This window comes from Macaca nemestrina, chromosome 11 (assembly GCF_043159975.1).
Source record: "Macaca nemestrina isolate mMacNem1 chromosome 11, mMacNem.hap1, whole genome shotgun sequence".
Classification (NCBI taxonomy): Eukaryota; Metazoa; Chordata; class Mammalia; order Primates; family Cercopithecidae; genus Macaca; species Macaca nemestrina.
In genome coordinates, this window is record NC_092135.1 from 129,072,720 (window position 1) to 129,092,327 (window position 19,608).

At 49.6% G+C, this 19,608-nt stretch overlaps 1 pseudogene; it reads right to left on the reverse strand.

Annotated features, from left to right (window-relative positions):
• Positions 1-15,057: 15,057 nt before the first annotated feature.
• LOC105473946 (uncharacterized) lies at positions 15,058-19,517 on the reverse strand (annotated as a pseudogene).
• Between the last annotated feature and the right edge of the window lie 91 nt (positions 19,518-19,608).

Consider the following 19,608-nt stretch of genomic DNA (forward strand, 5'->3'; position numbering starts at 1 on the left):
GAAGGCCAAGGTTACAGTGAGCCAAGATTGAGCCACTGCACTCCAGCCTGACAGAGCAAGACTCTGTCTCAAAAACAAAAAAAAGAAAAAAAAATGGTTAAAGTGGCAAATTTTATGCTATATAAATTGTGCCTTAATGTTTTTAAAGTATACACTTTGAGTGAGGCAAGTGTTTGACAAAGAAACCACTTCTTTCCTGCCAACATTTCATTATCCTCCAGTGTTAAAGGCCCTCCCCACAAACCCATCTGTCAAGCCACCCACGTACCAAGAGACACATGAACACTAGAGGTCAGACAGGATGGGACAGCCTGTATTGTGTCCTTCACCCTCATTTGGACCTTCGACCGATTGCTTTCTCACACTCTCAGAATCCAAAGGTCATGCCAGTTCAAAAGGACCCGGTATCACGGAGACTAGGGCTCAGAAACTAATACCCCCAAATATGGCTCTGTGACATGCTGAACTGAAAAAGAAGCCACAAGATTTCTCCCCCAACCCCCGCCTCTGTCTGTCTCTCTCAAGGCACCGAGTGTTGTTCTCACTTGTCTGCCTAAAGCCCAAACCCACCAAAGAAGAAAACAATTACTCCTGGTCCCTTTCTAAATTGTCATGAACTGAACTCATATCCAGGAAGAAAGACTGACATCTGTCAACACAGCTAGGCAGACTTTTGTCACAAACCATTGTATATTCTGCAGGCACAATAGACTTTGTCCCAGGCCACTCTATGTTCTTCAAGCCCATTTATTTCCCTAAAAATCACTTGCACTAAAATCATCCACACTTCTCCATCTCCCATTCTCCTAAGAAGAAGGTTATATAAGCATATGTACTCCGCTGGGTTATTGAGTAATCACTCTCCTACAATTTCCCATGCTTGACACGTTAAAATAAATTCATAGCCTTTTATCTAATTAATCTGCCTTTTGTGAGTTGGTTTTTGTGCAAACTTTCTGAGAACGAAGGGGAAGTTTTCATGGGTATTGCATGGTCTTCTGAAATAACTAGCATTAATACAGATTAGACAAAAAACAACTCTGAACATGTTCCATGTGACAGCAGAATGTCCCGAAATGGGAAGGAATGAATGTGAGCACAAGAGATCTGTGTAAACAGATAATGAGGGTTGGGGTAAGATGCAAAAGAGGATATATATTATACTGTCTTTCATATGGAAAGAAGAGAAAATGAGTATGTGTATGTGTTATTTTTTATGAAAAGAAGTACAGTGTTAAACAGACACTAAAGGAAGGCATTAACGATGGAGGTGGGAAAGAATGGGGTAGAAGGGATAGGAATGGCAGTGAGGCTTCTCTTGTATATGTTATATCATTGTCACTTTTTATTTTTTTATTTTTTTCGGAGACAGGGTCTCACTCTCTCACCCAGGTTGGAGTGCAGTTGCTCACTGCAGCCTCAACCTCCTTGGCTCAAGCAATTCTCCTGCTTCAGCCTCCCAGTGGCACACACCACTGTACCCAGCTAATTTTTTATTTATTTATTTAATTTTGTAGAGATGAGGTCTCCCTATGTTCCCCAGGCTGGTCTCAAACTCTTGGACTGAAGCAATCCTCCTACCTCGGCCTTCCAAAGTGCTGGGATTACAGGTGTGAGGCACTATTCTCAACCCATTTTTACTTTTTAACTATATAAATGTTTTATGTATTTAAAAAATAAAATTAAATGTTAACAAGATGGGATAAAGAAAACCCTACAATAGAATGCAAAAGAAGCAAATCAAACTGATAACGCCTCAAACTGATACCACAACCACACAGAGCAAGCACTCTGATTGCAGAGAAGGATCTGTTCTAAGAACAGAAGAACTACAGAAAATCTTCTATTTAGTAGATTTACTGTTAGTAGTAATATTGGCCTTGTAATTCTGAAACTGTTTTATGCATGTACAGTGGAAAGCAAATAAGCAAATATATATTTTACTGAAGGGGAAAAAAGATACTAGTAATAAGTAAAGAAGTGAAAGAAAAACTCTGTAACATTAAATTTGAGTTGGAAATATCAGTTTGAACTTGTAATTTTTTAAAAAATGAATTTTCTAATCCTTTCCACTGAATAACAGCCCAGTAGCAATGAGCACATATATCACCAGGTTCTTTCTTTCTGTATATCATTCACCACTAAAGGCACCAGGGCTCGTTAGAGAAATGGTTGATTCTAAGCTGGGGGTGAAAATGCACAACGTGAGCAAGGAATCTCTTGTCACACCAGAAAGCAAAACAGTTTTGGAAGATAAATGTGATCATGTCAAAAGGATTCAGGAGCTGACCTGAGGGCTCCCACTGCTCAAATGTGGGATGATTTGAACATCAAAATGAATAGCTGTAGTTTCAATTATAGCATTTTTTAAACTCCACGAACCCACAGTGATTAGTGTTTTTAATATAGTGGGATTTGGAAATTCTTACAGAATAAAAGGCCAGCTAGTAAATGTAGCAGGAATAAAAGAATGAAAAACTACCATTTTGCAATTCCCAATGTAAAGTTTCCTTCGGGTAAGCATCACCAAGCGTTGCCAAAACTATTTGGTGACTTGGATATTCAGTTAATCCTGTGACCATGTGAGGATTCTACAAACTACTTACAAAAGGGGAAACAGAGTGAGGATTAGTGATCAAACTCAGCATCACCAAGAGTGACTGACATTAGGTACTCCAGATAAGATACCTGACATTATTTACTCCAGATGTGATACTGACATTATTTACTCCTGATGTGATACTGACACTATGTACTCCAGATGTGATACTGACATTATTTACTCCCGATGAGATACTGACATTATTTACTCCCGATGTGATACTGACACTATACATTCCAGATGTGATATTGACATTATTTACTCCCGATGTGATACTGACACTATACATTCCAGATGTGATACTGACATTATTTACTCCAGGTGTGATACTGACACTATGTACTCCAGATGTGATACTGACACTATACATTCCAGATGTGATACTGACATTATTTACTCCAGATGTGATACTGACACTATACATTCCAGATGTGATACTGACACTATTTACTCCAGATGTGATACTGACACTATACATTCCAGATGTGATACTGACATTATTTACTCCAGGTGTGATACTGACATTATTTACTCCCAATGTGATACTGACACTATACATTCCAGACGTGATACTGACATTATTTTCTCCTGATGTGATAGTGACACTATGTACTCCAGATGAGATACCGACATTATTTACTTCAGATGTGATACTGACATTATTTACCCCAGGTGTGATACTGACATTATTTACTCCAGATGTGATACTGACATTATTTACTCCAGATGTGATACTGACATTATTTACTCTAGGTGTGATACTGATACCTGACATTATTTACTACAGATGTGATACTGACATTATTTACTCCAGGCGTGATAGCTGACATTATTTACTTCAGATGTGATACCTGACAGGGAAGTCTACAGTGGCATCTATGCAGTACAGAACTCTGGCCAAAAATATTCAACCTGCATCTAATCTTGTGTAAGCAACCAGATTAACCCACATATGGGACACTGTACAAGACAACTGGCTTGGACTCTTTATCAAAAGCTAATTTCACATAAACAAAGAACAATAACAGCAATAAAAAGGTGAAAGACTGCTTTATTTTATCTATTTATTTTTTGAGACGGAGTCTCGCTCTGTCGCCCAGGCTGGAGTGCAGTGGCGCAATCTCAGCTCACTGCAAACTCCGCCTCCTGGGTTCACGCCATTCTCCTGCCTCAGTCTCCCCAGTAGCTGGGACTACAGGCGCCCGCCACCACACCCAGCTAATTTTTGTATTTTTAGTAGAGACGGGGTTTCACCGTGTTAGCCAGGATGGTTTCCATCTCCTGACCTCGTGATCTGCCCACCTTGGCCTCCCAAAGTGCTGGGATTACAGGCGTGAGTCACTGCTCCCGGCCGAAAGACTGTTTTAGATGAAAAGAGACTGAAGAGACATAACAACCAAATATCATACATGATCTTGATTGGATTCTGGATAGGAAAAAAAAATCCAGTGCTAAAAGCTCTTCCGGGGACAATTGTAGAAATTTGAATACAGATAGTATCCTGGGTGCTCTTATGGTTGTGATCATGGTATTGTGGTTTTGTGGGAGAATATCCTTATTAGGAGATGCTGAGATATCTAGAAGTGAAGTGTCAAGATGTCAGCAACTTGCTTTCAAATTGCTCAGCAAAATAAAAGCATGTGGAAATATACACACACAGAAAGAGACGAAGAGAGACAAAGCAATGGCAGCAAAATGTTAACAGTTGGAGAATCCAGGGAAAGTTGTGTCAGGGGGAGGGGAGGGAATTGCAGGGTGGATAGAGAAGGTTGGGATAGAGCTAGCTGCCAGACCCAGAGCATCTGCCACCCACAAAGGGAGTGTAAAATGGCCCTCTAAATTACAATAGACTCATCTTCCTTTTGAAATCTTCCTAGGCCGGGCGCGGTGGCTCAAGCCTGTAATCCCAGCACTTTGGGAGGCCGAGACAGGCGGATCACGAGGTCAGGAGATCGAGACCATCCTGGCTAACCCAGTGAAACCCTGTCTCTACTAAAAACTACAAAAAACTAGCCAGGCAAGGTGGCAGGTGCCTGTAGTCCCAGCTACTCGGGAGGCTGAGGCAGGAGAATGGCGTAAACCCGGGAGGCGGAGCTTAGTGAGCTGAGATCCGGCCACTGCACTTCAGCCTGGGCGACAGAGCAAGACTCCATCTCAAAAGAAAAAAAAAAAGAAATCTTCCTAGGCCGGGTGCAGAGGCTCATGTCTGTAATCCCAGCTACTCAGGAGGCTGAGGCATGAGAATCACTTGAACCTGGGAGGCGGAGGTTGCAGTGAGCCTTGATCATGCCACTGCACTCCAGCTGGGGTGACAGAGCAAGACTCTGTCTCAAAAAAAAAAAAAAAAAAAAAAGAAAGAAAGAAAGAAAAGAAAAAAGAAACAGATGCCGGGCGCGGTGGCTCAAGCCTGTAATCCCAGCACTTTGGGAGGCCGAGACGGGCGGATCACGAGGTCAGGAGATCGAGACCATCCTGGCGAACACCGTGAAACCCCGTCTCTACTAAAAAATACGAAAAACTAGCCGGGCGAGGTGGCGGGCGCCTGTAGTTCCAGCTACTCGGGAGGCTGAGGCAGGAGAATGGCGTAAACCTGGGAGGCGGAGCTTGCAGTGAGCTGAGATCCGGCCACAGCACTCCAGCCTGGGCCACAGAGCGAGACTCCGTCTCAAAAAAAAAAAAGAAAAGAAAAGAAAAAAGAAACAGAAATCTTCCTAAAAGGGAGAGAAAGCTACACTACACTTTCCTTGAACCACCAAGCCCCCACTGCTTGTGGACACTCTGAACCCAGTACCCATTGCAAAATAATGAATGGGAAACACACCTGGTAAACACTGCCCAGGTAGAGAGGAAGAGCCTCCCGATGCCCCCAGCCCTGGGTAGGAATCACCAAACCCTATCCCCCAGTTACCAGGCCTGTGAAGCCTCTGGCTTGTCCCAGCTTTGCACTCTTATGGGAGGGATGGGGAGAGCCCACCTACCATGCCCGTGCGTCTCCTGTCTTACCATCTAGGACATTCTTACGTGAACCTCAGGCACTGCTGGGGAAGGCTTTATTCCTTTTCAACACCATCCTTACTCAAAACTGCATTCCTTCTTTCATTTGCTTATTTATTCAATTATTTGGCAAGTATTTCTTGAATACCAGTGATGCCAAATGCCTGTTTTATGCACCAGGGACACGACAAGGAATAAGCCGCCACGGCGCCTGTCTTCCGTGGAGCTCACAGGCAAACTGCAACTGTGACAAGTACCACAAAGGGGAGAAACAAGGTGCCCATCAGAGTTGGTGACATTTGTGTGACAAGGAGGAAATACAATCAACAGGCTTTGGGGACAGGCTGGGTTTGGGGGACAATGAGGAGTGTCAAGAGACACTCCCAGGGTTCCGGCTAGTATAACTGGATAGACAGTGGTGGTCTTCACCAGGATATCCTGGAAGAGGCCTGCAGTGGAGAAGGAGGTGACTCACACCCATGCAGGCCACAGGAGCACAGGTCAGGCACGAAAAGGAGAGGCCTGGGATGTGGTGTGGGTGGGTGGATTGTCTGTGGATTGGTGGTTAAGGAAGTTACGTGTAGCAGGAGCCTGTTTTACTCCTCCACCAGAAACTTCTGCCACTTCCGGGAAGACCACACAAAAGGTCTTCAGTCTCATACAGTTTCCTTTGATTTTGCTCATCTTTGTGCTCAGGAGAAGATCTGGGCCGCATCCTATGCTCCAGGTGACAAGGCTCATCTAGCCTGCTAGCCAGGAGGGTGCCTTTCCTTTGCCTCCAAAAGCAAACTGGTGGGGGTGGGGGAGGGAACAGCTTGGCAGCACAGGTGCACATGCACACACACACGCACTCATATGCCTGATCTTTTTCTTTTAGGATTTGCTACCCTAGAGGTGTCTGATTAGCTTTGTAAAGGTTACAGATCATTTTATTTTGCCCAAATTTAGTCAAGGGAAAGCCCAGTGCAACTGGCCCTCAGTTACCCCCAGTTCCACATCCAAGAGTTCAGTCAACCATGGATCAAAAATATTTGAAAAAAGAAAAGCAATTAAAAAATAACAACCGGCCAGACACACTGGCTCACACCTGTCATCCCAGTACTGTGGTGGGAGGATCACTTGAGGCCACGAGTTTGAGACCAGCCTGGACAACACATAATGAGATCACAGCTCTAAAAAACCAAAAAAAAAAAAAAAAAAAAAAAAACAAAATTAGCTAGGTGTGATGGCACAAACCTGTAGTCCCAGTTACTCGGGAGGATGAGGTGGCAGGATAGCTTGAGTCCATGAGTTTGAGGCTGCAGTGAGCCATAATCATGCCACTGCACTCCAGCATGGGCAACAGACTGAGACCTCATCTCTCAATTTTTTTTTAAATAATAGAAACAATAGGCCAGGCATGGTGGCTCATGTCTGTAATCCCAGCACTTTGGGAGGCTGAGGTGGGAAGATCATGAGGTCAAGAGATCGAGACCATCCTGTCCAACATGGTGAAACCCCATCTCTACTAAAAATACAAAAATTAGCTGGGCGTGGTGGCGCACGCCTGTAGTCCCAGCTACTTGGGAGGCTGAGGAAGGAGAATTGCTTGAACCTGGGAGACGGAGGGTGCAGTGAGCCAAAATCACAACACTGCACTCCAGCCTGGCGACAGACCGAGACTCTCTCTCAAAATAATAATAATAATAAATAACACAAATTTTAAAACTAACACAGTACAATAACTATTTACACTGCACTTGCATTAGGTATTACAAATAATCTAGAGATGATTTAAAGTATACAGGAGAATGTGCATAGGTTATTTACAAATACTATGCCATTTTATATCAGAGACTTGGGCATCCTTGAATTTTGGTACCTCCAGGAGTCTTGGAGCCAATTCCTTTAGGACACTGAGGAACAGCTATATTTGCCCCGGAAAATGGAAACCTTCCCCCAATTCCCATCCCCCACAGTCTCCTAAAAACAAGACATTTTTGGTACAAGTATATTCCATGTGGAACGTATCAACAGGATGGAATACCACTCGCAGATGAACACAGGGCAAAACGGAGCACAACAGGGCACATGTGGAGGAAGTGTCCCCGGGGAATTTTTAATTCCTCGGGAATTAAAAATGGGATTGGGATGTGTATTTGTTCCTGGGGGCTCCTGCAGCAGATGACCTCAAACAGCAGAAACTTACTCTCTCACAGCTCTAATGGGCCAGGGGTCCAAGATCAAGGTGTCAGCAGGGCCACACTCCCTCTGGAGGTTCTAAGAAGAGTCTGTTCCTGCCTCTTCCAGGCCATCCTGGCTTGTGGCTGCAACACACAAGTCGCTGCCTCTGTCTTCACGTGGCCTCCTCTTCTATCTCTGGGTCTCTCCTCTGCACGTCTCATATAAGGACATTCATCCTGGGATTTACAACCCATCCCAGATAATGATCCCAAGATAATGATCCCAGGAATCATTTCATCTCAAGATCTTTAACTTGAGCCAGGCACAGTGGCTCACGCCTGTAATCTCAGCATTTCGAGAGACCGAGGCAGGTGGATCACTTGAGCCCAGGAGTTCAAGACCAGCGTGGGCAACTTAGGGAGACCTCGTCTCTACAAAAGATATACACAAAAAATTAACCAGGAGTGGTGGTGTGCAACCCTAGTCCCAGCTACTCGGGAGGCTGAGGCCAGAGGATCGCTTGAGCCTGGGAGGTTGAGGCTGCAGTGAGCCGTTATCATGCCACTGCCTTCCAGCCTGGATGACACAGTGAGACCCTATCTCACACACACACACACACACACACAATCCTTAAGACCAGCCTGGGCAACATAGGGAGCTCCACACTCAACAGGTACTCATTCAGTGTTGTAAATTACATTTGCAAAGACCCTTTTTCCAAATAAGGTCACACTTCTTGGTCCCAGGAATTATAATGTGGATGTATCTTTTGGGGGGCTACCATTCAACACACTACAGTATGAGACTTTCACAGACCATGGGGACAGGAGGCAGCGGTTAAGCTTGGTTTCTTTCTGACTTGGCAATGGCGCCCTGTGGTGAGGGCCACTCATACTGGAACTGTGCTGAGAAACCCATCCCTCCCTCCGGCTCTCACTGCTGAAGAAAATAGGCATTCTGGGAAATGCTAGTGGGCCCCAACCCCTTCCTAGCCACGCAAGCGACCCCCTCTTCAGGGCCTATTTCCAAGCCCCCTGCTTTGAGGCCCATGCTGGTCATCTCAGACCCCAGCTGCCTCACTCTCCATTGGGTCCTATGACCTTGGGCCTTGATTTCACTTGTTCAAACCCCTCATAAGTGTTCGCTGGCTGTCCATTGTACTTTGGACCCCAGGCTTAAGAGAAAATTCATTTGGCAATTAATCCTGCACTCACCTTGGACCAGTCCTGAAAAGTCCCAGATTCTTGTGGGAAGAGTGGGCGTTTCAAAAGCATGGAGAAGCTAACAAGCCTCCAGTCAAAATCACCCTCAAAGACCACCTATAAACCACCAGAAGCCAAGACTTTGAAGCTCAAAAGCAAAAATCCACTTGTTACCTAGCCTTGTAGGGAGGGGATTCCTGGCCCTGGGGCAGGTCTACTTTGGAGAGGAAGGGAGGGAGGAAGGGAGGGATATGTATTCGTCAAAGAGATTTCAATCTTTTCTTCCTTCACCTCTGGATTTTATAAGCGGCTTTTCTAAGCACCAGGCATGTGTGTGGCAATCTACTATATGTTACTCTCTTGGATGAGCTGCCCTGAGAACAAGGCTCCTGAGGGCAGAAAGAAGCTCCACTATCTCCCTGTGAGTGGGTCACAAGGTAGCCTGTGCAAGGCTGGGCAGGGCAGGTGCTGGATAAAGTCACTGGGGGAGAGGGGAGGAAGGAGGCGAAAGGTCCACACCTGTGGGTCCCATGACTCAGGCGACCCCTTAAGGGACTGCTCTCACCAAGAGGAATACTGGGGCGAGCTTTGCCACCTCGCCACCCAGATCTGTTGTCCCCTCTGGGCCACACATCTGTCCAAAGCCATGACAGGGACAAAGGCCCACACCGTGTGGGCCCACAGTCGGTTCCAGGGCTGAGTCCTGTACCTGGTGCCTGACGCGGCTCCAAGCCCAGCTGGTGCCCATTGGATGCTGAATGCCTCTGAGAATCTTCAGGCCTGCCATTCTCAGCCAGGGGTCTGAGAGTCCCCGTATTAGTCAGGTTTTCCCAGAGAAACAGAACCAATGGGATGTGAACAGGGAGAGAGAGGGAGAGAGAGAGGTTGATTTTAAGGAAGCGGTTCACTGATTGTGGAGACCGGCAAGCCCACATCTGCAGGGTAGGCCCGGGGGGCTGGGGATCCAGGAAGAGCTGATGCTGCAGTTCCAGTCCCAAAGCCATCTGCTGACAAATCCCCCCTCTCAGGAATGTTTTTCTCTTCCAAGGTGCGGAAGAGGTGGGAGGTGAAGGGTGAGGGTTAATCTTGGTCTTCAGGTCTTCAGCAGAGGGAGCAGGACCCGCCCGCCTGGTGATGGAATCTGCTTTACTCAGCACTCATCCACTGATTCAGATGTTACTCTTATCAAAAAATACTTTCCCAGGGCCAGGCGTGGTGGCTCATGCCTGTAATCCCAGCACTTTGGGAGGCCAAGGCAGGCGGATCACGAGGTCAGGAGATCGAGACCATCCTGGCTAACATGGTGAAACCCTGTCTCTACTAAAAATACGAAAAATTAGCTGGGTGTGGCGGCGTGCACCTGTAGTCCCAGCTGCTGGGGAGGCTGAGGCAGGAGAATGGCCTGAACCTGGGAGGCGGAGCTTGCAGTGAGTCGAGATCGTGCCACTGCACTCCAGCTTGGGCGACAGAAAGAGATTGCATCTCAAAAATATATATATATTTTTCAAGAAACATTTAGAATAACAGCTGATCAAATATCTGGGTACCATGATCCAGCCAAATTGATGCATAAAATTATCCTCCCACTTCCCCACCCCTGGCCCCTTCAAGGCCCTCCGGGATTCTCTGAGGAGTCTGGTTCTCCATCTCCTCCTCTTTGCCCTCCCGCTTCCAAGCTGTGAGACCCTGAGGCTCTTCCCTGCCTTGTTCTACCCAAAGGTGCCTCAGGGGCTTGAATTCCTCCTTTTTGGACTTTTTCTCTTTCCAGTCAGTGGATCCCATCACTTTGAGGGCTCCTGGAATGACGTTTTCCCCAAGAAGCCTCTCCTGTATAAAACTGGGGGTTGTTGGCTGTGCCCAGAGGATGGGGGTGGCTTCCCTGCCCTCTCCACCCCCCACACCCCTGCCCCCTTCCGCCTGCATCACTGCCGGGCTGGACCGGGGGTGGGGGGGTGGGAGGAATATAAGCCCTGGATTGGGAGCCCTTATCTTGCTTTAATTTCCTCTAGAGTTCAGCACTATGTGAGGTTATAGTAGTGGCCGACCTTGTTTACTCTTTCTCTCCTACCGGCATATAAGCTCCAGGGGGCAGGGACTTCATCCCCAGAGCCTAGCCCAGGACCTGCACACGGAGGCACTCGAGATGTTTGTTGATTAAATGAAAAACATTCACTGAACACCTCTGTTGTGCAACACACACTGTGCCAGGGCGTGGACGAAAGCTCAGCTGCCCAGGTCATTGACTATTTCTGAGCATTTCCACTCTCACGTTGTACACCCCTCATTTCTCTCTTCTTAGAGGCGAGCCCCTCCCTACCTGAGCGCAGGAATCATCTTCCTTGCTCTCTCCTGCAGTCTGCCCTGACTTGGTGTCCCGAGACAGGGACTGGGTTCTCTCTGAGCCCTGGAGGAATGTGAACTGAGCCCATGAGGAGATGCCTCCTGTCTACTTGGAGGAAAGGGACCAGGACACACAGAGGCGCAGGGGGCTGAACCCTGGGTTCCAGCCCCACGGACTCATCCGGAGTCACGCGGTTCCGGGACTTTGCAGAGGAAAGGGGTGCAGGATGTGCTTTGGGGATAGAATTCCACCTTTGCACCCGGCTCAGCACCTGTCCTGTCCCCCCGAGATTCCTTGAGGCCACCTGGATCGGAGAGGAGATGCTGTTGATCATTTCCTGTCCCCTGAGGCTGTGATTCCGGGTCGACCGGACCGGTAGCCCGGCAGCGCCCCCTGGTGGCCGGCGACGCTCAGGCAGCGCCGGGAATCGCCGCCCAGGCCAAGGACCAGAACCAGGAGCAGCAGCAGGTGCAGGGCCAGGGCCAGGGCCAGGGCGGGAGGGAGACTTATCCCAGTGTACACCTCTAACTTATCCCTCCTACACAAGGCAGGACTCCGGCTTCTTTCCCTTTTCTGTGTATTTCAAAAGTAATGTACATTGAGCATAAAAAAATACATGTAAACAAAAAGACGCCCCCAATCAAAGCTGTAATACTGTGTCCTGGCAGGACCAGCCAGGCCTGGGTCTCAATCCCAGACCTACCATCTACCAGCTGACTGAATCTGAACAAGTCGCTTAACTCTCTGAGCCACAGTTTCTGCATCTGCAGTCTGGGAATGGTGTGCTCTCCATTGCTGGGTTGTGTAAAGATGACCTATGTACCCAGCACATAGGAGAGCTCCGACTGATGGGAACAATTCTTATTAGACACAAAGGAGAATGTGTTAAATGCCCTTCAGTTTCTGCCCAGGTGTTCCCAGGGGGTGAGAGATGTTCCCAAAGATGTAACTGCCTGCCTGATCGCCCAAGCAGAGACTTTCTGGCAGCCACAGTTGGTCACAGGGCTAATTCTGGTCCATGGAATGTGACTGGAAATGATGTGTACAACTTCCGAGTCACGCCCTGCAAAGGAGGTTGTCTCCCCCTCCCTTCTGCTTTTCTATCCTCCTTCTGGCTGGGAAGTGGAAGATCATGGAGCAGCTGCCCTGGAGAACGAAAAGGAAGCCACATGTTGAGGATGGCAGGGTCTCCCTGACACCCCAGAACCACCGACATCTGAAGAAATAAATATTCCTAAGCCAACGTATCTCTGGATCTCTTTGTTACATCAACTTAGATATAATCATGGCATTTCAAGTGTACACCCAGGAGTCTTGGTATTCATTCTGAACACCAGCTGACAGAGCTTCTGCCTTTAGTGCCACTTGTTACCTTTAGTGTCTCCCCCCACCCCACCCCACCATACACACAAAAAAAAGCCCCTACAAGGGCTGGACCCACGGAACCCTAGGGATGGCTTAACTCCAGCCTGATCGTCCCCTCCCTGAGGTCGCACTGAGGCTGGTAGCCCCACCACCTGGATCATCCCTTCCCTGATGTCCCACTGAGACTTGTTGCCCCACCACCTCTCTCTGCTCCTCTCCCCGTTCTATGGCTTCAGTGTGCCAGGGGCTGATTAAGGGTAGTTCAATGTGTCGGACAGTTAGTACAAGGGTTCTTCGGTGACTGAACAACTGCAGGTTGAACTTACAATGAACAAGACGCACACTGGGGCTCCTTTTCCCCAGTCAGGAGGGACAGAGTAGCTCAAATCTATGTTTTGGGAGTCTGGAACCTCTATTCCTTCCTGGTACTCCCCAGTTTGGGACATTTTGATAAAAGCTAGTTTATAGAAGGCAAAGAGCAAGCCCAGGTCCCAGGTAGGGCCTCCTACCTCCCCTAGTGTCAGGCCTCTGAGCCCAAGCTAAGTCATCATATCCCCTGTGACCTGCACGTATACATCCAGATGCCCCCAAATAACTGAAGAATCACAAAAGAAGTGAACATGGCCTGTTCCTGACTTAACTGATGACATTACCTTGTGAAATTCCTTTTCCTGGCTCATCCTGGCTCAAAAGCTCACCCACTGAGCACCTTGTGACCCCCATCCCTGCCAGCCAGAGAACAACCCCCTTTGACTGTAATTTTCCACTACCTACCCAAATCTTATAAAACCGCCCCACCCCTATCTCCCTTGGCTGACTCTCCTTTCGGACTCAGCCCGCCTGCACCCAGGTGATTAAAAAGCTTTATTGCTCACACAAAGCCTGTTTGGTGGTCTCTTCACACGGACGCAAGTGAAACCTAGTAATCTCAATCTTGAGACTCCCACACTAGGGTATACCTGTGGAAAGGTCAGTTCCTGTATGGTGAAGTTGGCAGGTCTGATTTATCTTGAATGAAAGTCTAGTATCCATCTTTCTTTTTCTTTTCTTTTCTTTTTCTTTTTTTTTTTTTTTTTTTTAGACCAAGTCTGCCACAGCAGGCTGGAGTGGCAGGCATCTGTAGTCCCAGCTACTTGGGAGGCTGAGGCAGGAGGATCACTTGAACCTGGGAGGTGGAGCTCACAGTGCGCCAAGATCGTGCCACTGCACTCCAACAGATTTGTTTAGTTTTGTTTTGTTTTTGAGACAGAGTCTCACTCTGTCACCCAGGCTATAGTGCAGTGGCTGTAATCTTGGCTCACTGCAACCTCTGTCTCCCCAGTTCAAGCAATTCTCCTGCCTCTGCCTCCGGAATAGCTAGGACTACAGGTGCACCACCACGCCTGAGTAATTTTTGTATTTTTAGTAGAGACGGGGGTCTCACTATGTTGCTTAGACTGGTCTTGAACTCCTGGCCTCAAGCAATCCTCCCACCTCCGCCTTCCAAAGTGCTGGACTTACAGGTGTGAGCCACCGCGCCCGAGGATCTTGGAGTTTTTAGCGGGATTCTAGCTCAGAGGTTTCTGTTTGACACCCTGCTTTTCAGAGTCTTTAATGTTTATATTTAAAAAATAATTTAGCGTAACTTGGTAAAGCTCATTTTAAGAAAAATAACAAAAGGGAACAACTTTCCCCACCGTTGGGTTTCCAGTCTGTGACCTGTGACCTGGGTCCCTCTGTGCTGCCTCCTCATGCCACTCTGCTCACCCCGCGTGCTGGGCAGCAAAGGAGTTCTCTGCTTTTTGTCTTGTTTTCCTGAGGACCTTTCCTGGCGTTTTGACAGGCCACTGGGACCCACAGAAGCCTGGAACTAAGGGGACCCAAAATCATCTCCTGCAACAGCACCCATTTCTACTATAATAGCGCAAGACTCTGGCGCCCAAATCACCCAGAGAGCCGACTGGCCGAGCCGGGGCCCAGCCACCCAGGCCTCCACTCTTCTTCGCTGATTCTCAAGAGTTGCAGGTGCAATGAGATCTGGTCCACCGCTTTTTAAATGCCCGGGTGCATAAAAATTCGCCTTACTTAGAGCCTTAGGGACGAAGATTCATCCATGGTATAAAAGGATGCACCTTTTGAAACCACAGAAGTAGAAAATGGAGAAACTGAACACAGCCAGCGTTATACCAGCGTCCAACAGCAACTTCCTATATATTAGATTTCCAAGGAATAGCGGGGCGGAGGTGCTTGGCCACGACAGGAAAAGGTAGGGCTCAGGGGTATTGTGACATGCTCCGGAGAAGGGCAGCTTTTCCCTCCCAACCGAGGCCCGAGCCCAGAGGGGCGAGGGAGCCGGACCGGACATGGAGCAGCGGCCTGGGGCCCAGCCCTGCAGGGCCGCCCAGGAGAGGAAGGCGGAGGCGCAGCCACAGGCTCCAGCCCAGTCTGTCGAGGGCCACGGCCAGGTGCTACTGATCAGCGAGCTCTGGAAGCAGGATGAGGACGGCCCGAGCCTGCAGAGCTTTCCGGTGGACGCCGAGGCCGATCAGCTCCCGGGGCCCTCGTCCGCCGCAGCCAGGAGCGGCCACACCAGCGCCAGCAACTGCACCGCGCGGCGGCCCAAGCGCTCGGGCGACAGCTCAATGAACCGCGACGACTGCCCGGCCACGAAGTCCAAGCGCTGCAACAAGAAGCCGCGGTGCTCCGGGCCCAAGGCCGAGGACCCGCGCGAGGCGCCTGGGGCCCTTACTGGGACCCCCGCCTCCGCGGCGGAGGACACAGCATCTGGGCGCCAGGCGCCGCAGCACCCGCACGAGCCGGGCGCGCAGCTGCTCCTGGTGCTGTGCCGCGCGCCGGCGCTCCTCACGCAGCTGCCTCGGCTGCAGCTGCTCCTGCAACAGCTGCGCGCCCGGGACCGACGCCCGCCCGCCGCGCTGGTGGGGATCGTGGTGCAGCCGCGGCAGGAGGAGGCGGCCGAGGCGCGCCGCCGCATGGAGGCCCTGCTCAGCCGAGTCCTCGCGCCGCACAGCCCCGCCGTCGAGGTGCACACGGCCGTGTTCTGCCCCGGCCGCCCCGAGGGCACCCTGGACATCCAGCGCGCCGGCAGCCAAGCGCACAGGGTCTCCCTGGTGGATCGGGAGACGCAGACCGATGGTGAGGGGTCGGCGCGGGGAGGGGGGAGCCCCGGGGCGGAGAACGCTCAAACAGGCAGCCCTGGACCCCGACCCTGCCGCCCCGCGGGGTAGACGACAAAGCCCCGGAATCACGGCCTCTCTCCTGGCGCCTCTAGGAGTTTTGGGTACTGTTTTGGGTGGGGAGGAGCTAGAGTGCCTCCCGGTGTGCTCACTGGGACAATCTCAGCGTCAGACGTGTTCGAATTCGGAGGGTTACGACCCCCAGTCACTGGCCCCACCTACAACTTGGGGCATTGGTTCCCATGACTTGGGGTCACGCTTTTGTAAGGTATTGATGTGGGATTTTGGAGAAACGGGGCCCCCACTCCCTCCTCTCCACATTGTCCTCTCCCTTGCTTGCTTCTTAATCTTCTCCAGGAAAGAATAGTAACACTAAAAGCTTGCCTCTTGTGAGTCAGGCGCTGTTCTAAGGACTTTTCACCTGGATCCTCATGGCAACCCTCTCAGGTAGAACTCCACCAGACTAGCTAGCTGGTTGACTTCAGGATTCTCCTTCGCAACCCTTGAGACCCTTCGTGTTACTGAGCCCAGGCCTGTGGCCCATGAGATTAATTTGCCAGTCTAAGGTCCCTGGGCAGTGAGCTCTTGAGGGAGCTCCAAGTCCAGTACCTACCTGCCAGCTCCACCCTGCCAGGGGCAGCAGAAGGGACTGAGGAAGTGCTCTGTGTGGCAAAGTCCAAAGCTTAGGTACCCAAGGTCTGCCACCCTCCAGCTGGTGACCAGAGCAGGCATCCTGTCTATGGACCAGTGTCCCTCCTGTGTGACGTGAAAGTGAAGGGCCGGTTGATGTCCAGGGTGCCATCCAGCTCAGAGAAGTCAGCTTCAGGACAAATGGTGACACACTTATTCTGGGTGCCCAGGACACCAGAACCATCAGAGACCTTCTGGGAGGAAATTTTCACCCCCTCAAGGCCTTATTCTGACTATCTAATTTCCAATCCCCTTCCCCTACCTAGTCTGCATTTTCACATGACTGGCACGCCTGGTTAGGAAACTCCCTTGCCCGTGGACTAGTCCAACGGTGATCCGCAGCTGAGGCCAGAGAAGTCCCAGCCCATTTTTGAAAGTAACCCCTTGGTGATGAAGCCTTGGAGGTGCCTGATCCCCCACCACCCATGCCCACCTGCCCCCATCGCAGCTTCCTGCTTTCTCTGTCCTCCTACCTTCACCTTCATTCAGTTCCCGCAGCTTGCATTGAGCCCCTACTCTAGACTGTGGCCTTCTGAGGTTTCCACCATCTGGGGTTGGGGAATGAGAGGGAAGACAAAGACAGAAATAATTCTAATGCCGTTCAGAATATGACCAGTCTCATACAAAGAGGTGCCCTGGAGCTCAGCAGCGAGGGAAGGATGGCTTCCAGTTGGAAATCTCAAGATAGTTTTTTTTTTTTTTTTTTTTTTTTTAGATGGAGTCTCGCTCTGTTGCCCAGGCTGGAGGGCAGTGGCACGATCTCCACTCACTGCAACCTCCACCTCCCGGGTTCAAGCAATCCTCCTGCCTTAGCCTCCTGAGTAGCTGAGACCACAGGCGTGTGCCACCATGCCCGGCTAATGTTTTTGTATTTTTAGTAGAGACAGGATTTCTCCATGTTGGCCAGGCCGGTCTCAAATTCCTGACCTCAGGTGATCCTGTCTCAGCCTCTCAAAGTGCTGGGATTATAGGCATGAGCCACCGTGTGCAGCTTAGAAAGGCTTTATGAAAAGATGGATCCACTTGAGATAGGGCTTGACCAGAAAATGTTTTGGTAGATGTACAGAGAGGGGTGATAGAGGAGAAGGGCTTCTGAAAATGCAGGAATGTTCAGCCTGTTCATGAGACCGCTGGTGTTCACAGTTGGCTAGAGCTGGACCCAGGTAGTAGTGGTGGCTGATAAGTCCTGGGCAGTGGGCTGTGACTGTATTATGGAAGAGCCAGGTTTCCTGACTAGGAACAGGTGCTCAAGCAGAAGGCAGTGGGGCCAGGCGCAGTGGCTCATGTCTATAATCCCAACACAGGGAGGCCAAGGCAGGCAGATCACTTAAAGTCAGGAGTTCGAGACCAACCTGGCCAACAGAGCAAAACCCTGTCTCTACTAAAATGATACAAATTAGCCAGGCATGGTGACGCATGTCTGTAGTCTACTCAGGAGGCTGGAACATGCCTGTAAGCTACTCAGGAGGCTGAGGCAGGAGAATCAGTTGAACCCGGGATGTGGAGGTTGCAGTGAGCCAAAACAGGGCCGCTGCACTCCTGGAGACAGAGTGAGACTCTGTCTGAAAGCAAAAACAAAAACAAAAAAAAAGAAGAAGAAGAAGGGAGCGGGTGCAGGGAAGATGTTCTAGCAAAGAGCTATTGAGGCGCCATTCTTCCTCATTCTTCTGGGACAACCTCTTTCCACAGGTGCCCTCTCTCTGCTTCTTGGGACCACTCTTACTAAAGAATTCACACCATATTTTTACTGCTGCCACAGGGAAATTCCCTACTCCTCCCTAGGCCTGCCCTCTGTGCTTCCTCCATCTTTCTACTGGAAGACAAAGACCCATTCTCTGTGCCCTGTTTGGCTTCTTCTGGTACAATGGAATATTTCTTTCATTGCTACCAGGAAGTTCCACCTATATGTGTCTGCTCCTATCTGATTCATTTACACCAATGTGGCACAACCAGCGGCAATTTTGACACACACACCCCCACCACCCGTCTCTAGGGGACATTTAGGAGTATCTGGAGACATTTTGGGTTGTCCTGGGGTAGGGGGGAGTAAAGACTGGATAAAGACCAGGGATCTGGTAAACTTCCCACAATACACGGGATGATCCCCCACAACAAAGAATTACTCAGCCCAAAAATGTCAACAGGGCTGAGGTTGAAAAACACTGATTTAAACCAGGTTGAGGTTTGACTTCATGTGGCCCGAAGCCCTTTTTACCTGCCCGGGTCTGCTCTAAACCTTCCCTGGGGCAGGAGCTCCTGCACTTGCCGGTCCCACACTCACCCACCTGAGATGCACTCGCGACGGAAGTGTCTCCTGAGGTGAACACACTTTATGTTGCAGTCACAGTGTAAGCTTTAGACTGTCTTTTAAAAATACTTTTCCTTCTTCCATCCTAAAATAAAAATCACATTTAATGAACACATTAATTAATTGAGAGAAAGATTCAGTCACCTGCTTAACCCAACCAGTTGGGGTTTGGGGGATGGTCTGTGGTTGCCGTCGTCGTGAGTTTGAGACAAATGTTCGTTTTCTGAACAGCTGTTATGTTCTCAAGGAAAATTATTTGCCAAATGCAAAGGTTCTTATAAAAGTCAGATCAACCCCCAAACTCCCCTCCCACAGTGGGGGAGGGCAGGCTTTGCAGGAAGGGGTAAGCTACTCTGAGATGGTAGCAGGCCCATGGGAGGTAAAGCCTTCAAGGAAGCTCCAAATCTTCAGGAAGCTGACATGAAGATGAATGCATGGGGAGCGTGGATTTTTGAGGTCTAGGAATAGGGGGTATGTGGAAGCCAGTGACAGAGCTGAGCGTCACATCCAGGGTATCTTAGAGCAGAACAGGTGGCTCACATGGACCCAGGAACACGCCAGCAGAGAGGTGACTGAAGGCTGTGCTCTGTTCACAGAAGCATGAGGATCTGGCTCTCATGGGCCCCGTGGCCAGGCATCACCAGGTCTGTGAGGACCAGGGCCTGGGCTAAGGGAGAACGCCAGGCTGGTGTCTGTGGAGAAGACTGTCCCTGCAGCCCTGCCATAGGAGCCACCCTGGCTTTTATGACCTCACAGGAGGTGTGGGTCAC